The sequence below is a fragment of the Schistocerca gregaria genome, chromosome X (genome assembly GCF_023897955.1).
Source record: "Schistocerca gregaria isolate iqSchGreg1 chromosome X, iqSchGreg1.2, whole genome shotgun sequence".
NCBI lineage: Eukaryota > Metazoa > Arthropoda > Insecta > Orthoptera > Acrididae > Schistocerca > Schistocerca gregaria.
In genome coordinates this window covers 172,575,020-172,594,695 of record NC_064931.1, presented here as the reverse complement: position 1 = coordinate 172,594,695, position 19,676 = coordinate 172,575,020, and the positions used below count along the sequence as shown (strand labels likewise).

Here is a 19,676-nt window from a genome sequence, read left to right as displayed (position 1 = left end):
ATCCCAGATATGCTCTAAAATATTCATGTTTGGCGAGTTTCGTACCCAGTGGAAGTGTCTAAACACAGAAGAGTGTTCCTGGAGCCACTTTGGAGCATTTCTGGACGTGTGAGGTGTCACGGCGTCTTGCGGGAATTGCCCAAATCCGTCAGAATCCACAACGGACATGAATGGATGCAGGTGATCAGACAGGATGGTTAGAGTCTGCACTCGCATTCGGGAGGACGACGGTTCAATCCCACGTCCGGCCATCTTAATCTGGGTTTTCCGTGATATCCCTGAATCGCTCCAGGCAAATTCCGGGATGGTTCTTTTGAAAGGGCACGGTCCACTTCCTTCCCCGTCCTTCCCTAATCCACTGAGACCGATGACCTCGCTGTCTGGTCTCCTTCCTCAAACAACCCAAACCCAAACCCAAGACAGGATGCATACGTACATATCACCTGTCCGAGTCGTATTTAGACGTATCAGGGGTCCCATATAACTTCAATTGCACACGCCCCACACCATTACAGAGCCTCCGCCAGCTCGAACAGTCCCCTGCTGACACGCACTGTACATGGGTTCGTGAGGTTGTCTCCATACCTATACACGTCCATCCACTCGATACTATTTGAAACGAGACTTTTCCGACCAAGCAACATGTTTCCAGTCAACAACAGCCCAATTTCGGTGTCAACGGGCCCAGCCGAGACATGAAGCCTTGTGTCGTTCAGTCATCAATGGTACACGAGTGGGCCTTTGGCTCATAAAGCCCATATCGATGAAGTTTCGTTCAGCGGTTAGAACGCTGACCCTTGTTGATGGCCCAGCATTGAAATCTGCAGCAATTTGCGGAAGGGTTTCACTTCTGTCATGTTGAACGATTCTCCTCAACCATCGTTGCTCCCGTTCTTGCAGGATCTTTTTCCAGCCACAGCGATGTTGCAGATTTGATGTTTTACTGGATTCCTGATATTCATGGTACACTTGTGAAATGGTCGTGTAGGAAAATCCCCACTAGATCGCTACCTCGGAGATGCCGTGTCCAATCGCTCATACCCCCACTACGACAACACGTTCAAACTCATTTAAACCTTGATAACCTGCCATTGTGGCAGTAGTAACCGATCTAACAACTGCGACAAACTCTTGTTGTCTTATATAGGCGTTGCCCACGTAGCGCCGTTTCCTGCCAGTTTATATATGCCTGTATTGGAACATACATATCTATACCAGTTTCTTTGGCGCTACAGTGTAAGCCAAATAGTGGGAAAAGCAGATGCCAGACTCAGATTCACTGTGTAAGGTTTTGAGGACAGAGCAACAACTGTGTAAGCTGAAAATATTTTTGGTTTATTGTTGCAATCTTATCACAAAAATACACGCATTTACACGGTTTACAATGTGAGAATGTTACGACAAGTGTCAAACGAAAGCATCTCGTCAAAAAGTGAAATAACCCTAAACACGACAATGGTAAATTTTAACTAGAAGTTTCTTTACAAAATTATTCTCACGACTACATCATGATGTTGGCCAGTGCTATGATAAATCATCCGATTCCGATTCAAAGTTCGGTACTATTTACAGCACTGGCCATTAAAATTGCTACACCACGAAGATGACATGCTACAGATGCGAAATTTAACCGACAGGAAGAAGATGCTGTGAAATGCAAATGATTAACTTTTCAGAGCATTCACACAAGGCTGGCGCCGGTGGCGACACCTACAACGTGTAGACATGAGGAAACTTCCCAACCGATTTCTAATACACAAACAGCAGTTGACCAGCATTGTCTGGTGAAACGTTGTTGTGATGCCTCGTGTAAAGAGGAGAAATGCGTACCATCACGTTTCCGACTTTGATAAAGGTCGGATTGTAGCCTATCGCAATTGCGGTTTACCGTATCGCGACGTAGCTGTTCGTGTTGGTCGAGATCCAATGACTGTTAGCAGCATATGGAATCAGTGGCTTCAGGAGGGTAATACGGAACGCAGTGCTGGGTCCCAACGGTCTCGTATCACTAGCAGTCCAGATGACCGGCATCTTATCCGCATGGCTGTAACGGATCGTGCAGCCACGTCTCGATCCCTGAGTCAACAGAGGGGGACGTTTCCAAAACAACAACCATCTGCACGAACAGTTCGACAACATGTGCAGCAGCATGGACTGTCAGCTCGGAGATCATGGCTGCGGTTACCCTTGACGCTGCATCACAAACAGGAGCGCCTGCGATGGTGTACTCAACTACGAACCTGGGTGCACGAATGGCAAAACGTCATTTTTCCGGGTGAAGTTCTGTTTACAGCATCATAATGGTCACATCCGTGTTTGGAGACATCGCGGTGAACGCACATTGGAAGCTTGTATTCGTCATCGCCATACTAGCGTATCACCCGGCGTGATGGTATGGGGAGCCATTCGTTACACGTCTCGGTCACCTCTTGTTCGCATTGACGGCAGTTGACGCTACATTTCATATGTGTCACGACCCGTGGCTCTACCCTTCATTTGATCCCTGCGAAACCCTACATTTCAGCAGGATGATGGACGACCGCATGTTACAGGTCCTGTACGGGCGTTTCTGAATACAAAAATTGTTCGACTGCTGCCCTGGTCAGCACATTCTCCAGGTCTCTCACCAACTGGAAACTTCTGGTCAATGGTGGCCGAGCAACTGGCTCGTTACAATACGCCAGTTACTACTCTTGATGGACTGTGGTATCGCGTTGAAGCTGCATGGGCTGTACACGCCATCCAAGCTCTATTTGACTCAATGCCCAGGCGTATCAAGTCCGTTATAACGGCCACAGGTGGTTGTTCTGGGTACTGATTTCTCAGGATGTATGCACCCAAATTGCGTGAAAATGTAATCACATGTCAGTTCTAGTATAATATATTTGTCCAATGAATACCCGTTTATCTTCTGCATTTCTTCTTGGTGTAGCAATTTTAATGGCGAGTAGAGTACTTCCCTTTACTTACGTCTCACGTCATGACCATGAGGAGAAAATTCGAGAAATTAGAGCCAATACAGAGGATTACCGACAAACATTCTTCCCAAGCGCTATTCGCGAGTGGAATGGGGTTGGAGGGTTCTGTTTGTGTACCCTCTGCCACACACCATAAGGTGGCTTGCGGAGTATGATGTAGATGTAGATGTGCGTGTATCATGCAGCCTCGATGCCACAGCTGAAGAACACATTTACAGTATTTTGTCGAAATACTTAAAATTCTAACCACAGAAGTTATGTATTTCACATCAGTGTTGACGGTTAAGTATCGGTTATTTATTTAGGAGTGATAATTCCGAAATCGTGTGTCATGTGACGAGAACAACAATGAACCAAACCGCGATGGTTATGGGAGACGCAAAGTATACTGGGCAGTGATTCATCTGAAAATTCCAAACAAATTTCAGGAGCGGAGATACTTTATCGTACCGCCAAATCTTCGAACACCCGCGTTACGGTTATTCACGCATATGCTCGTGAAAATAACTTGTAATGCCACTAGAACCGATTAATTCTAATTGCAAGAAATGTTCCACTCGCCGAAATTTCTGACAGTCTGTTTGAATGCTGGATTTCATGTGCAGTAATACAAGTATCTGAAATGAGTGGTAAACGTTACGACAATACACTTCAGTACATTCAATTAAGCTACATGACCAAAGTGCCAGTAAATTAGTATGTCGATCATTTTGATAATATTATTAGTGATCAGTCAGACCAGATTTACAGACCTCGATTAACAGGATATATTGGGATCGTACCAGAGAAAGTTGGATCTCATCGAGTGTCTCCCCAACCTGTTAAATGACAAACATTGGTGACAGTGGGAGAAGCAAGAGTATCCTCTTGTGTGAGTGCTTCCCCTACCTGTGAAATGATGAACATTGGAGGATTGTGTGTATAGCAGGTAGCGTCAGAAGCAAAAGAACAGACACTGTGAGAAAAACGGGTACGCAGGGCTTAGGCATGCATTCATAAAATATCTGACTCTCGACCCTGTGTTTGTGTGATTTTGTTCAGCATTCGAAATGAGAAAGACCAGTTGCTTTTAGGAAGTTTTATCCCCTGGGCGTGATACAAGCGATGTGTACTACTGAACACGTGATCTTCGGTGAAGAGGTGCCGATTTTTCACTTGAAAAATGTGAGTGACTTGGAATAAAGTCTGACAAATATTCTTATTGTTGTGTGACGTCAGACAGAGCCTACGCAGCACGGAGCTAGGAGCTTCGACTGCATTGGTATACTCGTTTCAGGGTCTGTCCCCTCAGCTGAGTGACCAAGGTTCAACCATTCGCATGTGATCTTAATAGTAATCAGAATTTCGAAAGCTGTGCAAAATCTGCATAGGGTTGCAGACTGAGTAGTATTTCTGTGTACCACTTCTAATTAGTTCTGTGCTGTAGTGCCGCAGAAAACAGCAGTACCGCTGGGAATAGCTTCTATCCTGACTTCTCCATCGTATTTTTCGTGCGCGTAACATCTGCATGTTGAATGCGGCACCAAAAAAAAACAGCATAAAAAAATCTCTTGGTGATACATCAATGTTGAAAAGATCAGTTAGTAAACGCACGAAAAAGAACTCTGATGTGAGATTGGTTGACGAGACTTCAAAGCGAAATGATGTTTCTCAGCGTTTGATCTATCAAAGAAAATTGCAAAAAATAAAAGAAACTCAGAAAAGAACGTGGAAACGATTTATCATGTTGCTAAGAAAAACCTCAAAAAGTCAGAAAATAGGAATAGGGCTACTATGCCACATAAAAAAACTGTCAGAAATAATATTCCAACATTCCCTCTAAAAGTGCAAATGGCGAAAGCAAACATAAAACCTGAAAAGGCGCACCAAAGCTCATTTTGGAAACCCATATGTGACAAAACAGAAGTTCTACCTTCCGTTCATGTGAAATCGTAAGATTCGACTGACAATGAGCTGTATTCTACAGCTGTGGAAGAACTTGGATGGCCCAATAAAAAACTGACTACAAAAGATGAGCAAACGAATAAAGCACCACTACCTCCACCTAGTGTTGAAAACTTTCATGCAGAAAACATGGGTGACTCAGTACATGGTCCAGAATATGCTATGGATGTAGTCAGTTACCTCAAAGAAAGAGAAGCAAAGTTTGTAATTCGTAACTACATGGACAGGCCAACCGGTATAAACACTGTGCTTGTCAACTGGGTGGTGGAAATACAAGAGAATTTTGAGCTTAACCATCAAACATTATACTTTGCTGTTAACCTTACAGATTTATATCTGTCAAAGGTTACTGTATCCAACGAAATTTTATAATTAGTTGGTGCAACTGCCATCTTTGTTGCCAGTAAATATGATGAATTAATGGCCCCAATGCTCTATGAAGCGTCATATATATGTGATATAGCTTATGACAAGAATGAACTCATAATGATGGAAATAAATATCTTGAATAATGTAGGATTTGAATTGGGCATCCCACTCTCATACATATTTGTTAGGAGATACGAAAGATGTTCCAAAGTAACGCAACCAGTTCTCACATTGGCACGTTACATCCTTGAACTCTCTCTTACGGAATATACATTTCTATCCGAATAGCATTCAAAGTTGGCTGCAGTTGCTGTAGTACTAGATTTAGAAATGAAAGAAATATCAGGGTGGACAAAAACCATTCAGTATTATTCTGATTAGAGTCTTGAAGAAATCAAGGATCTGGTTATTAATTGAATGATATGTTGAAGATGAAGCCGAAGAAATCGTTGTCCACAGTAAGAAACAAATATTCCCACAAGATATTTTCTGAAGTTGCCAAAGAACCAGTATTAGTGGAACTCAACCTGTGATGAACACAAATGCCATTGTGGAGGTGCACTGCAGTAATCATTGTTGTTCAGTTATTCATTGTTTACTGTTTTCTCTCTCATTACAAGTTTTACAAAGTCTGTTATTAATAGACATTAACTGAGGCTTTATACAATTAGAGAGTGATACTTCCAACGTAAAAACGTTTTTATATTCTTTACTTTGAATCAATACACAGTTTTAGATGTACATATTTCAGTGCTGCATTTTAAGTTTTTTGAAAATAATTTTTTCGAAATGAATGTAATCAGTCGTGTGTGTACTTTTAAGTCATTTTTGTATTGCCAGCATAGCACTGCTAACACAATTCTTCCTTAAATTTATGAATCTGCTGGTTGGCACCACTACTCACCATCATTGCTGATCCCATCGTAAAAACTTACAATTTTACGTATTTATGACAAATGAATGCGAGAAATTCCGTAAATAGTGTAAAAAATTTCCTTTGTGATTAAAAAAAAGAAACAAACAAAGAAACAAGTGGTCAGTGCGTCTGACTGCCATGCAGCGGATCCTGGTTCGATTCCTGGCCAAGTAGGAGATTTTCTCCAGTCGGAGACTGGGTGTTGTGTTCCCTCATCACCATTTCATCTTCATCATTGACACGCAAGTCACCTAATGTGCAATCACCTGAAAAGAGTTGCAACACAGGTGGAGACTCCAGGCCATCAACGCTATACGAACATAGTATGTACACTCGTCTGAGTGCAGTGCAAAGAACCTGTGTTGAATAATGATTCTATCATTCCATGATACATCACCTGTGGCGGGCGACACTTATGAACAGTGAGACCTACTACAAATCGACCTTTGCAATAGCTCATCGGGTAGACAACAGGCGGTACTGCTGCATGTCAATACGGCGACGCTTCGAGGTTGTGTGTCGTCAAAGCCACGCACGGCGCTGGGCAGACAGCTGTCTATTGCAAGTGGTGATTAGACACTGTGATTTCTCACGGAATTAAAATATCGGTGTGTAACTGACTGGCAGTGCGGACATTCATCAAACAATTTCAGTAGGTTCACACAGTAATAACTGAAAATAGTGACGGCACTTACAATGCTGGTATTACACCTTGGCACTTATTACATAGCAATGTAAATATCGTTACCCCATTTTTCCGTAGTAGCCCAGGCTAATTTTTTAATGCAAAGCTAAATCAGAATTGAATCTACTGTATAAACATAGGATTTTCCAGTGTTATTTCGTTGTATGTGCGTCTGGTGTGCTTCTCTGTACTGAATACAGTGTTTAACTGAATAGGGCGTTGCAGTTTGACTTATTGTTCTCCTTTAGTTACTGTAGACGAGAGTTATTGTAAATGAGTTTTGCCATTATAGAGGGTGATTCTTTCCACCGTGTACAAACTCTACCGATTGATGATGAGAGGATACGGAATAATAAAGTTCTAATGAACTTACGTCCGGAAATGCATGGTTCCCTTGCTAAAGATCATTTATTCAGTTATACTTTGCTACAAAGACTGTCTTCCCTGGTCGATGGATCGGATGAAGGGGTCGAGTAGCATGGTATGCTCGTTCACCGGATCTCAAGCCGTGCGATTCCCGGTTACGGGGCCATCTGAAAAGTACTGTGTATGCAGAGCCCATTCCAGATGTGAAGACACTGGAACAACGTATCCATGTTGCGTTTGACACCGTTCGGATGCAGCCTGGCCGATGTGAATGTGTGAGACAAAATATGCTGAGGCGCGTTTACGCATGTGTTGAGCCACATGGAACCCATTTGCAACACAAGGCCGCAATCTCTGTAACAATATATGAGTGAATAAATGGCCTCTAGCATGGTAACCATGTATTTCCGGACAAATTAGGTCTACAACTTTTCTTCCGGCGTTTTGCAATAGACGGCAGTAGTGGTGCAAGTCGTTCGGCGTAAGTGTCATACAGTAAGTTTAGGCATTTGAGAACATAACGCCATCAAAATATCAGTCGATTTTTGATTGCATTATAAAGTTATTCTCGACTGAATACGTCAACTTATGAGCCCAATTCTCGTCAACTGCAGGAGGTTCTAATTTTCTGCTTAGATATGAAGAACTCTCCGTCTGAGGCTCATAAAAAGATGAGTAAGACCTATGATGAGACGCCTGTTAGTGACAGAACTTCGCAGAAAATGGTTTCGATGCTTCAAGAATAGTGATTCTGACGTTGAAAACCGGCATGGTTGTGGAAGAGAGAAAGCTTTCGATGCTACTACAACCGACGGGAACAATCGCAGGAAAAAGAATACTGAGTGAGGAAATGGTGCATTGATTTTAAAAATGGCGTATCAGTGTTCACGATGAGGACCGCATTGGTAGGCCTAGCCTTTTGACTGACCAAGGAAGAAACTTTCCACTCTTCTTGGAGCGGTGTACCGTAAGTCTCTAGAAGAGCGTAGCGTTCCAAAAGATTGGGAAAGGGTTCATGTCATCCCCGCTTTCAAGAAAGGACGTCGAACAGATGTGCAGAACTATAGACCTATATGTCTAACGGCGATCAGTTGTAGAATTTCGGAACACGTATTATGTTCGAGTATAATCACTTTTCTGGAGACTAGAAATCTACTCTGTAGGAATTAGCATGGGTTTAGAAAAAGACGATCGTGTGAAACCCAGCTCGCGCTGTTCGTCCACGAGACTCAGAGGGCCATAGACACGGGTTCCCAGGTAGATGCCGTGTTTCTTGACTTCCGCAAGGCGTTTGATACAGTTCGCCACAGTCATTTAATGAACAAAATAAGAGCATAAGGACTATCAGACCAATTGTGTGATTAGATTGAAGAGTTCCTAGATAACAGAACTCAGCATGTCATTCGTAATGGAGAGAAGTCCTCCGAAGTAAGAGTGATTTCAGGTGTGCCGCAGGGGATTGTCGTAGCACCGTTGCTATTCACAATATATACACTCCTGGAAATTGAAATAAGAACACCGTGAATTCATTGTCCCAGGAAGGGGAAACTTTATTGACACATTCCTGGGGTCAGATACATCACATGATCACACTGACAGAACCACAGGCACATAGACACAGGCAACAGAGCATGCACAATGTCGGCACTAGTACAGTGTATATCCACCTTTCGCAGCAATGCAGGCTGCTATTCCCCCATGGAGACGATCGTAGAGATGCTGGATGTAGTCCTGTGGAACGGCTTGCCATGCCATTTCCACCTGGCGCCTCAGTTGGACCAGCGTTCGTGCTGGACATGCAGACCGCGTGAGACGACGCTTCATCCAGTCCCAAACATGCTCAATGGGGGACAGATCCGGAGATCTTGCAGGCCAGGGTAGTTGACTTACACCTTCTAGAGCACGTTGGGTGGCACGGCATACATGCGGACGTACATTGTCCTGTTGGAACAGCAAGTTCCCTTGCCGGTCTATGAATGGTAGAACGATGGGTTCGATGACGGTTTGGATGTACCGTGCACTATTCAGTGTCCCCTCGACGATCACCAGAGGTGTACGGCCAGTGTAGGAGATCGCTCCCCACACCATGATGCCGGGTGTTGGCCCTGTGTGCCTCGGTCGTATGCAGTCCTGATTGTGGCGCTCACCTGCACGGCGCCAAACACGCATACGACCATCATTGGCACCAAGGCAGAAGCGACTCTCATCGCTGAAGACGACACGTCTCCATGCGTCCCTCCATTCACGCCTGTCGCGACACCACTGGAGGCGGGCTGCACGATGTTGGGGCGTGAGCGGAAGACGGCCTAACGGTGTGCAGGACCGTAGCCCAGCTTCATGGAGACGGTTGCGAATGGTCCTCGCCGATACCCCAGGAGCAACAGTGTCCCTAATTTGCTGGGAAGTGGCGGTGCGGTCCCCTGTGGCACTGCGTAGGATCCTACGGTCTTGGCGTGCATCCGTGTGTCGCTGCGGTCCGGTCCCAGGTCGACGGGCACGTGCACCTACCGCCGACCACTGGCGACAACATCGATGTACTGTGGAGACCTCACGCCCCACGTGTTGAGCAATTCGGCGGTACGTCCACCCGGCCTCCCGCATGCCCACTATACGCCCTCGCTCAAAGTCCGTCAACTGCACATACGGTTCACGTCCACGCTGTCGCGGCATGCTACCAGTGTTAAAGACTGCGATGGAGCTCCGTATGCCACGGCAAACTGGCTGACACTGACGGCGGCGGTGCACAAATGCTGCGCACCTAGCGCCATTCGACGGCCAACACCGCGGTTCCTGGTGTGTCCGCTGTGCCGTGCGTGTGATCATTGCTTGTACAGCCCTCTCGCAGTGTCCGGAGCAAGTATGGTGGGTCTGACACACCGGTGTCAATGTGTTCTTTTTTCCATTTCCAGGAGTGTACTTGGGAGGTCTAAGTATCCTGGATACACCCAAACGGGAAGAGGTAGGTCTGAGTGTGACATGTTCACAACTTTAACGAAAATGCTGAAGAAGGGATCTGAAGAGTTTTTTTTTTATTTTCTTCTTGAGTCATCGGTCTGCTGACTCGTTTGATGAGGCCCACCAAGAATTCTTCTCACTGTGCAAACTTCATCAATTCAGAGTAGCACTTACACTCTGCATACTAAATTATTTGTTGGATGTGTTCCTATTTCTGTCTTCCCCTACCGTTTTTACCCTCTATAGTTGCCTCTAGTGCTGTGGAGGCTAATCTCTGATGTCTTAACATATCTGCTATCATGCTGTCCCTTCTTATTGTCATTGTTTTTGATGAGTTCCTAACTTCGTTGATTCTGCTGGGATACTCCTCATTCTTTACTTTATCAGTCCACTTGATATTCAACATTCATCTCCAGCACCGCACCACAACCGCTTCGATTGTCTTCTGTTCCGGTTTTCTCACTGTCCATGACTCACTACCATAAAATACTGTGCTCCAAACGTACTTTCTCAGAAATGTCTTCCTCAGATTAAGGACTGTGTTTGACACCAGTAGACTCCTAGGCAGGAATGTCCTCTTTGGCTGTCCTAGCCTGCCTTTTATGAACCCCTCGCTCCATCTGTCATGGCTTATTTTGCCTCTAGGGTAGCAGAAGTCCATAACTTCGTTTATTTCGTGACGAACAACTTTGGTGTGATGTTTCTCATAACTCTAATTTCTGTTACTTCTCATTACTTTTGTCTTTTTCCCGTTTAACATCAATCCATAGTCTTTATTCATCAGATTTCACTCAACAAATCGTACAGTTCTTCTTCGCTTTCACTGAGGATAGCAGTGCCATCAGTAAATCTTATCACTGACGTCCTTTCACCCTGAATTTTAATCCCACTCTTAACCCTTCTTTTATTTCCTTCATTGCTTCTTCGATGTACAGATTGAAGAGAAGGGACGAAAACTTGCATCCCTGTCTTACACACTTTTTAATCTGAGCACTTTGCTCTTGGTCTTCCTTTCTAATTGTCTCCAATTGGCTCTTGCACATTTTGTACATTACTCGTATTCCCCTTTCGCTTAAACTTATTTTTCTCAAAATTTGTAACGTCTTACACCACTTCACATTGTACACATGATGTATAATCGTATTCCGATTTTTCTTCGGTTTTGATTCCGTTATCAAGTGCAAAGTCAGAACTGCCAATCTGGTGGTTTTACCTTTATGAAAGGGTAACTGATCGTCATTTAACATATCCTCAGTTTTCTTTTCAATTCTTCTGTGTATTGTTTTGCCTGCAGCTTGGATGCATGAGATGTTAAGCTCATAGTGCGATAATTTCCGCACCTATCTGCGGTTGCTAACTTCGGAATTGTGTAGATAATATTTCTCTGAAAGTCTAAACTAGTGAGTAAATAGAAAAAACTAATAAGAAAATAGAACAAAATAGTGAGCAAGTGTAACATAATAGTAAGCAACTGGAGCAGAAACTTATTGCAAAGATTGATGAAACTAATAAAGCTATAAAGAAGATGGAGAATGGAGGTGATCAAAAAACAGTCGCGCTCTTTCATCGGTTCAATCGAAAGGTCACAGAGGATGCGAAACGTCGAGAGAAATTTTACTCTGAAATTGTAGAAGCGCAAAAGAACTCAGCGTGAAAACTGTGGTCTACAATGAGCGCCTGGAGAGACTGGTTGGGGAAGTATAAGAGTACAAACATAGGGTGCATGCTGTTGTATCAAAACAAGACGTTAGCGTATGCCTTGTGGAGACAGTGTGTGATGATGTAGCCAAGACACGATGGCAGTGTTAAGTAAGGAGTTGGGCAACAGGTAAAAAATCAGTAAAATCATTATTACGCGATGAGGGCGTAGCAGTAGGAAATATAGTGGGTATACAACGTAAAGTCTTCCTCAGGATCGAGAATTTTAGAAAATTCGATCCAAACGGAAGACAGCATCCTTGGGACTGTTTAGATAGGTTTAAAGGTGTGTTACATGAACTACGGGATAAAAATCTGAATATACGCTTTGTTGTGTCGAGAATGCAGGGCGAAGACGAAAGTTGGGGAATGAAATCGGACAAAAATGCGAGACTTAATCTGACATTTAAAAGGAGTTTTTAAAACAGTACTTGTCCACGCGAAAGCAAAATGACGTGCTAAACAGCTTATATGTTACGCCAGATGTTTTGATAGAGAAGGTAACCGAAACCTAAGCAGGTACACGGGGCAGCTTCTGGCCCAAGGTAAATCAGTGATTACGTCATTCTAATGATGTTGACCCCTGACCCTTGTTAAGAACGTCTGGTAATTGGGCTGTTATGTAACTGTGCTCTCTCTCTCTGCCTCGGCCCTCTCAGTCTCTCCCCCTAGTACTTGATGGCCAATGGGCCGAGTGCTTGAGAAGCCAACTACTGCATGCGCAGTGCCCGTGCAAATCGCTCGACTACAGCAGCTGCTACAGCAGCAAACAGCAGGCAGCAAGTCTTTGCAAATATTAGTATTTGGTAAATAGTGATATTGGCCCGCAGTCAGTAAGTATTAGTCATACACTGCACATACACACATGTCTGTAGTATCGTGTATACAAGGTAGAAAACGGCAGTGCATTGGCGGAGCTGTCATTTACAGGGTGTTACAAAAAGGTACGGCCAAACTTTCAGGAAACATTCCTCACACACAAAGAAAGAAAATATGTTATGTGGACATGTGTCCTGAAACGCTTACTTTCCATGTCAAAGCTCATTTTATTACTTCTCTTCAAATCAAATTAATCATGGAGTGGAAACACACAGCAACAGAACATACCAGCGTGACATCAAAAACTTTCTTACAGGAAATGTTCAAAATGTCCTCCGTTGGCGAGGATACATGCATCCACCCTCCGTCGCACAGAATCCCTGATGCGCTAATGCAGCCCTGGAGAATGCCGTATTGTATCACAGCTGTCCACAATACGAACACGAAGAGTCTCTACATTTGGTACCGCAGTTTCGTAGACAAGAGCTTTCAAATGCCCTCATAAATGAAAGTCAAGAGGGATGAGGTCAGGAGAGCGTGGAGACCATGGAATTGGTCCGCCTCTACCAATCCATCGGTCACCGAGACTGTTGTTAAGAAGCGTACGAACACTTCGACTAAAATGTGCAGGAGCTCCATCGTGCATTAACCACATGTTGTGTCGTACTTGTAAAGGCACATGTTCTAGCAGTATAGGTAGAGTATCCCGTATGAAATCATGATAAGGTGCTCCATTGAGCGTAGGGGGAAGAACATGGGGCCCAATCAAGACATCACCAATCATGGCTGCCCAACCGTTCACAGAAAATCTGTGTTGATGAAATGATTTCACAATTGCGTGCGGATTCTCGTCAGCCCACACATGTTGATTGTGAAAATTTACAATTTGATCACGTTGGAATGAAGCCTCATACGTAAAGAGAACATTTTCACTGAAATGAGGATTGACACATTGTTGGATGAACCATTCGCAGAAGTGTACCCGTGGAGGCCAATCAGCTGCTGATAGTGCCTGCACACGCTGTACATGGTACGGAAACAACTGGTTCTCCCGTAACACTCTCCATACAGTGACGTGGTCAACGTTACCTTGTACAGCAGCAACTTCTCTGACGCTGACATTAGGGTTATCGTCAACTGCACGAAGAATTTCCTCGTGCATTGCAGGTGTCCTCGTCGTTCTATGTCTTCCCCAGTCGCAAGTCATAGGCTGGAATGTTCCGTGCTCCCTATGACGCCGATCAATTGCTTCGAACGTCTTCCTGTCGGGACACCTTCGTTCTGGAAATCTCTCGATACAAACGTACCGCGCCAAGGCTATCACCCCGTGCTAATCGATACATCAAATGGGTATCGGCCAACCCCGCATTTGTAAACAGTTCACTGACTGCAAAACCACGTTCGTGATTAACACTAACCTGTTGAGGCTACGTACTGATGTGCTTGATGCTAGTACTGTAGAGCAATGAGTCGCATGTCAACACAAGCACCGAAGTCAACATTACCTTCCTTCAATTGAGCCAACTGGCGGTGAATCGAGGAAGTACAGTAGATACTGACGAAACTAAAATGAGCTCTAACATGGAAATTAAGCGTTTCCGGACACATGTCCACATAACATCTTTTCTTTATTTGTGTTTGAGGAATGTTTCCTGAAAGTTTGGCCGTACCTTTTTGTAACACCCTGTATACTCAGGTTATTCACGTTAAAAAGTTTCCGTCGTGATTATGGCAGCACGACGGGAATTAACAGACTTTGACCGAGCAATGTTAGTTGGAGCTAGACCCATGGGGCAGTCTATTAGGGAATTCAATATTCCGAGATCGAAGGTGTTAAGTGTGTGCCGAGAATACCACACAGTGGCCTGGCCATTTCAGCTGGTATAGCTACTGGTAGGACTCGAGTGTGACGCAGACCACACGAAACCATGGACCCAAGTTGTCAACAAGGCACTATGTAACCTGTGGTGGCTCCATAATGGTATAGGATGCGTTTACACGGAGTGGACTGGGGCCTGGTTATGACACGCTACTTAGAGTTTATGTTACCAAAGATCGAACGTTTTTGAATGACAACTGTCCGCAACTGGTTTGAAGAATATTCTCGAGGACTCAATCTTATGATTTGACCATCCAGATGGCCGGCCGTGAATTTCACCTAGGATTTGTCGGACATAATCGAGACAGATCGTGTAGAAAATAATGCACCGGTAACACCTTCATAATTCTGGACTGCTATAGAGGCAGCATAAATCAATATTTCTACAAGGTACTTGAAACGACTTGCTGAGTTGATGCCACGTCGAGATGATGCTCTACTGTGGCCAAAAAGAGGTCCGACACATGATTACGAGGTATCCTACGACTTTTGTCACCTCAGTGCATTGAAGCTACTCGTATTATAATTTTTGTCGTAGTTTTTCAGCACTCAATCGCAATGTCGCTTCCAACAACGTGACGTTAGAACGAGCTGCATTGTCAATATTGCTTGTTCACCAGGATAACTTCAGATGGTTCAAATGGCTATGGCTATGAGATCTATGGGATTTAAAATCTGAGGTCATAAGTCCCCTGGAACTTAGAACTACTTAAACCTAACTACCCTAAGGACATCACACACATCCATGCCCGAGGCAGGATTCGAACCTGCGACCGTAGCAATCGCGCGGTTCCGGACTGAAATGCCTAAAACCGCTCGGCCACCAGGATAGGTCTGGCGTCTGCCAGCAAGTTAACTTTATTGCATCAGTACACAGTAGTGTGGCCAGAAAGTTGAAAAACTAAAAATTAATATTTCCATATGTAGGTCTCCCGGTCGTGATGCGATGTAAGCAGCAGCAGTGTCAATACGCAGTGGTTTGTGGGGTAGTTAGTTGAACAAAATTAATATTTCCATATGCGGTCTACCAGCCGTGATCAAATTAACGTAACGCATATATCTATTGTTTCCATAGTAGCAGCGCGAATACACAGCGTTGTACGTCGGTAGCTGGAAAAATTATAAGTGTGTGCTGAGCTATAGGATTAACAACGCTATACGAGTGCAGCAGCAGCATTACTATTATTTGGTGTTCTCCACCGCAATTGTGCCAGGTTGTAGAGCATCTGTATGGGTGCCCGATCGACAATACTGCGGCAGGAGGAGTGACATAAGATCTCCAAATACCTACTCCTCCGTGATAATGAAGAACGTTTAACCAGTACTGCAGCGCATTATTCTGACGAAATATATCGATAAACAAGAAGCACAGCGCCACAAAACAATATAAGCAATGCACCAAATACGCAGTCGTTGCATTCTCCCTCGATTATTAGTGTGTATAGTCATGATGGCGATTCAGAGAAACATTTACAAAGACCGTCTAGGCCTGGCTATCGTCCACTTCTGCTCTGTCCAGTGCCTCATCGCATCATGACTGTACACCTTGCTATACTCGTCGACGGTCCACTCTCTCTTCCCGACATCGTATAGGGTAGGAAATCGTCGAGAAAACGCACTTTATTTATTAAAAAGAAAAGTGTGTCGTAGTCCCCGGTGTTCACACGCGACTGGTGGGCAAACTGCCTGCCCGAAGACTGGCACGCCACAGCCGCAGTCCTCAGTGAGATTGTCGATATTTTGAAAATTTCAGGAATCCGATATATCGATATTTAAAAAAATATCTTCATAGGCTCACGATATAATAAACAAAACAGCTTTGATAAATAGATAAGCAGATGGAAAAAAATCGACAAACCTGCCTATAAAAATATTGGCTGCACATTGTAAATACACTCCTGGAAATGGAAAAAAGAACACATTGACACCGGTGTGTCAGACCCACCATAATTGCTCCGGACACTGCGAGAGGGCTGCACAAGCAATGATCACACGCACGGCACAGCGGACACACCAGGAACCGCGGTGTTGGCCGTCGAATGGCGCTAGCTGCGCATCATTTGTGCACTGCCGCCGTCAGTGTCAGCCAGTTTGCCGTGGCATACGGAGCTCCATCGCAGTCTTTAACACTGGTAGCATGCCGCGACAGCGTGGACGTGAACCGTATGTGCAGTTGACGGACTTTGAGCGAGGGCGTATAGTGGGCATGCGGGAGACCGGGTGGACGTACCGCCGAATTGCTCAACACGTGGGGCGTGAGGTCTCCACAGTACATCGATGTTGTCGCCAGTGGTCGGCGGAAGGTGCACGTGCCCGTCGACCTGGGACCGGACCGCAGCGACACACGGATGCACGCCAAGACCGTAGGATCCTACGCAGTGCCGTAGGGGACCGCACCGCCACTTCCCAGCAAATTAGGGACACTGTTGCTCCTGGGGTATCGGCAAGGACCATTTGCAACCGTCTCCATGAAGCTGGCCTACGGTCCCGCACACCGTTAGGCCGTCTTCCACTCACGCCCTAACATCGTACAGCCCGCCTCCAGTGGTGTCGCGACAGGCGTGAATGGAGGGACGAATGGAGACATGTCGTCTTCAGCGATGAGAGTCGCTTCTGCCTTGGTGCCAATGATGGTCGTATGCGTGTTTGGCGCCGTGCAGGTGAGCGCCACAATCAGGACTGCATACGACCGAGGCACACAGGGCCAACACCCGGCATCATGGTGTGGGGAGCGATCTCCTACATTGGCCGTACACCTCTGGTGATCGTCGAGGGGACACTGAATAGTGCACGGTACATCCCAACCGTCATCGAACCCATCGTTCTACCATTGCTAGACCGGCAAGGGAACTTGCTGCTCCAACAGGACAATGCACGTCCGCATGTATCCCGTGCCACCCAACGTGCTCTAGAAGGTGTAAGTTAACTACCCTGGCCAACAAGATCTCCGGATCTGTCCCCCATTGAGCATGCTTGGGACTGGATGAAGCGTCGTCTCACGCGGTCTGCACGTCCAGCACGAACGCTGGTCCAACTGAGGCGCCAGGTGGAAATGGCATGGCAAGCCGTTCCACAGGACTACATCCAGCATCTCTAGGATCGTCTCCATGGGAGAATAGCAGCCTGTATTGCTGCGAAAGGTGGATATACACTGTACTAGTGTCGACATTGTGCATGCTCTGTTGGCTGTGTCTATGTGCCTGTGGTTCTGTCAGTGTGATCATGTGATGTATCTGACCCCAGGAATGTGTCAATAAAGTTTCCCCTTCCTGGGACAATGAATTCACGGTGTTCTTATTTCAATTTCCAGGAGTGTATACTGCCTGTATATTTAAATACTGATTTATTATTAAACACTATGTACATCAATAAGTTATTAGTCTGTCTCTGACCCTTAGAGGAAGAATCGAAATAAACGCAACGTACGTTCACGCTTGGCGGATACCACTTTCCTAACAATGGTAACTGCATGGAAGTGGCATAATAAAAGGTGTCCGATAGGTCCGTCTTTCGGTTTCGTCACATATCGGATTTGTCCGGAACACTTCACGTCGGCTTCCCTGTTTTTCCATTTCTGCCGACGCCAGCGACCTAGCACTTGTAGTGTCAGAATTGCCTGGTGAAGCTAAACGTTGCAATTTCGGTCGGTAGTGCCCAGCTGGATTTCCCCTCACTCGTCTCCACCCACCGCAAAGCCAGTATTGTCATTTACATTTTTGTTCATCATTTTCAGCAGCTGTTTTTGAAGAATGCCGATGTGGAGAAATAGCACACTAGTCGTAATAAAAATTGTTTTTAAAGCAACTGGTGTGCTATTTCTTCACATCGGAAATCTTGTTATTCCACTCACAGAGCCATCCCCCCCTCCCCCTCGCCCCCTCCAACCACCGCCCGTGCAGTCGGACTTCTTTTATGTAACATATACTTGCTTCACACAGTCAAAGAGAAAGATTGTGCGTGACGAAAGTTCAGAAAGTAGTAAGATTCCTTCACAAAGTGAAAGTAAAATTTTGTTCTACCTCGATTTCAAAAGAAAAATTTCAAATATTTAACTAAAAATGTGAAAAAAATATCCAGCCGGAGTTCGAATCCTGCCTCGGGCATGGATGTGTGTGATGTCCTTAGGTTAGTTAGGTTTAAGTAGTTCTAAGTTCTAGGGTACTGATGATCTTAGATGTTAAGTCCCATAGTGCTCAGAGCCATATGAACCATTTGAAAAAAGAAATAATACGAAGTAAAAATATCGGCGCTCAATAGAGCCATTTTGATATCTATATAAAGGGGAAAAGTATCACTGATATGCATCGACAATATTTTGGAAAAAATATCGATATATCGATATTTTATTAACACACCTATTCTCCAGCCGAGGGCCGCTGCACCACCTTCCTTGCTCCTCACACTCTCCGTACGTCGGCAGTGGAGTAATAAGCAGGCAGGCAGGACATCGCTAAGAAGCAGTGAGCAGCAACTGTATTAAACACTACTGGTTTCTTATTACAAAAATTCTTTATTTCATGACTATGCCTCCATAAAATGAAACGATAGTAACGTACGCTGAGGTGACAAAAATCATGGGATAGCGGTATGGGCATATACAGATAGCGGTATTTTCGAGTACACAAGGTATAAAACGGCAGTGCTTTACCGAAGCTGTCACTTGTACTCAGGTGATTGATGTAGAAAGATTTCCGACGTGGTTATGGTCGCACGACGGGAATTAACAGATGATAAAGCGGTATGGTAATTGGAGCTAGACCCATGGGATATTCCACTTCGGAAATCGTTTCGAAACTCAATATACTGAGATCCACAGTGTCAAGTGTGTGCCGATAATATCGCATTTTCGGCATTACCTCTCACTACAAACAACGCAGTAACCGACGGCCTTCACTTAACGACCGAGAGCAGCAGCGTTTGCATAGATTTTTCAGTGCTAATAGACAAGCAATATGCGTGAAATAACCGCAGAAATTAATTTGTGGCCTATGATGATTCTAGTGCGGCGAAATGAGTCGATAATGGGCTATGGCAGCAGACGACCGACGCGAGTGTCTTTGCGAACAG

The 19,676-nt window shown here is 44.9% G+C and overlaps 1 pseudogene; it reads left to right on the top strand.

Moving 5' to 3' along the window:
* Positions 1-5,051: 5,051 nt before the first annotated feature.
* LOC126297954 (G2/mitotic-specific cyclin-B3-like) lies at positions 5,052-5,824 on the top strand (annotated as a pseudogene).
* The last annotated feature ends 13,852 nt before the right edge of the window (positions 5,825-19,676 follow it).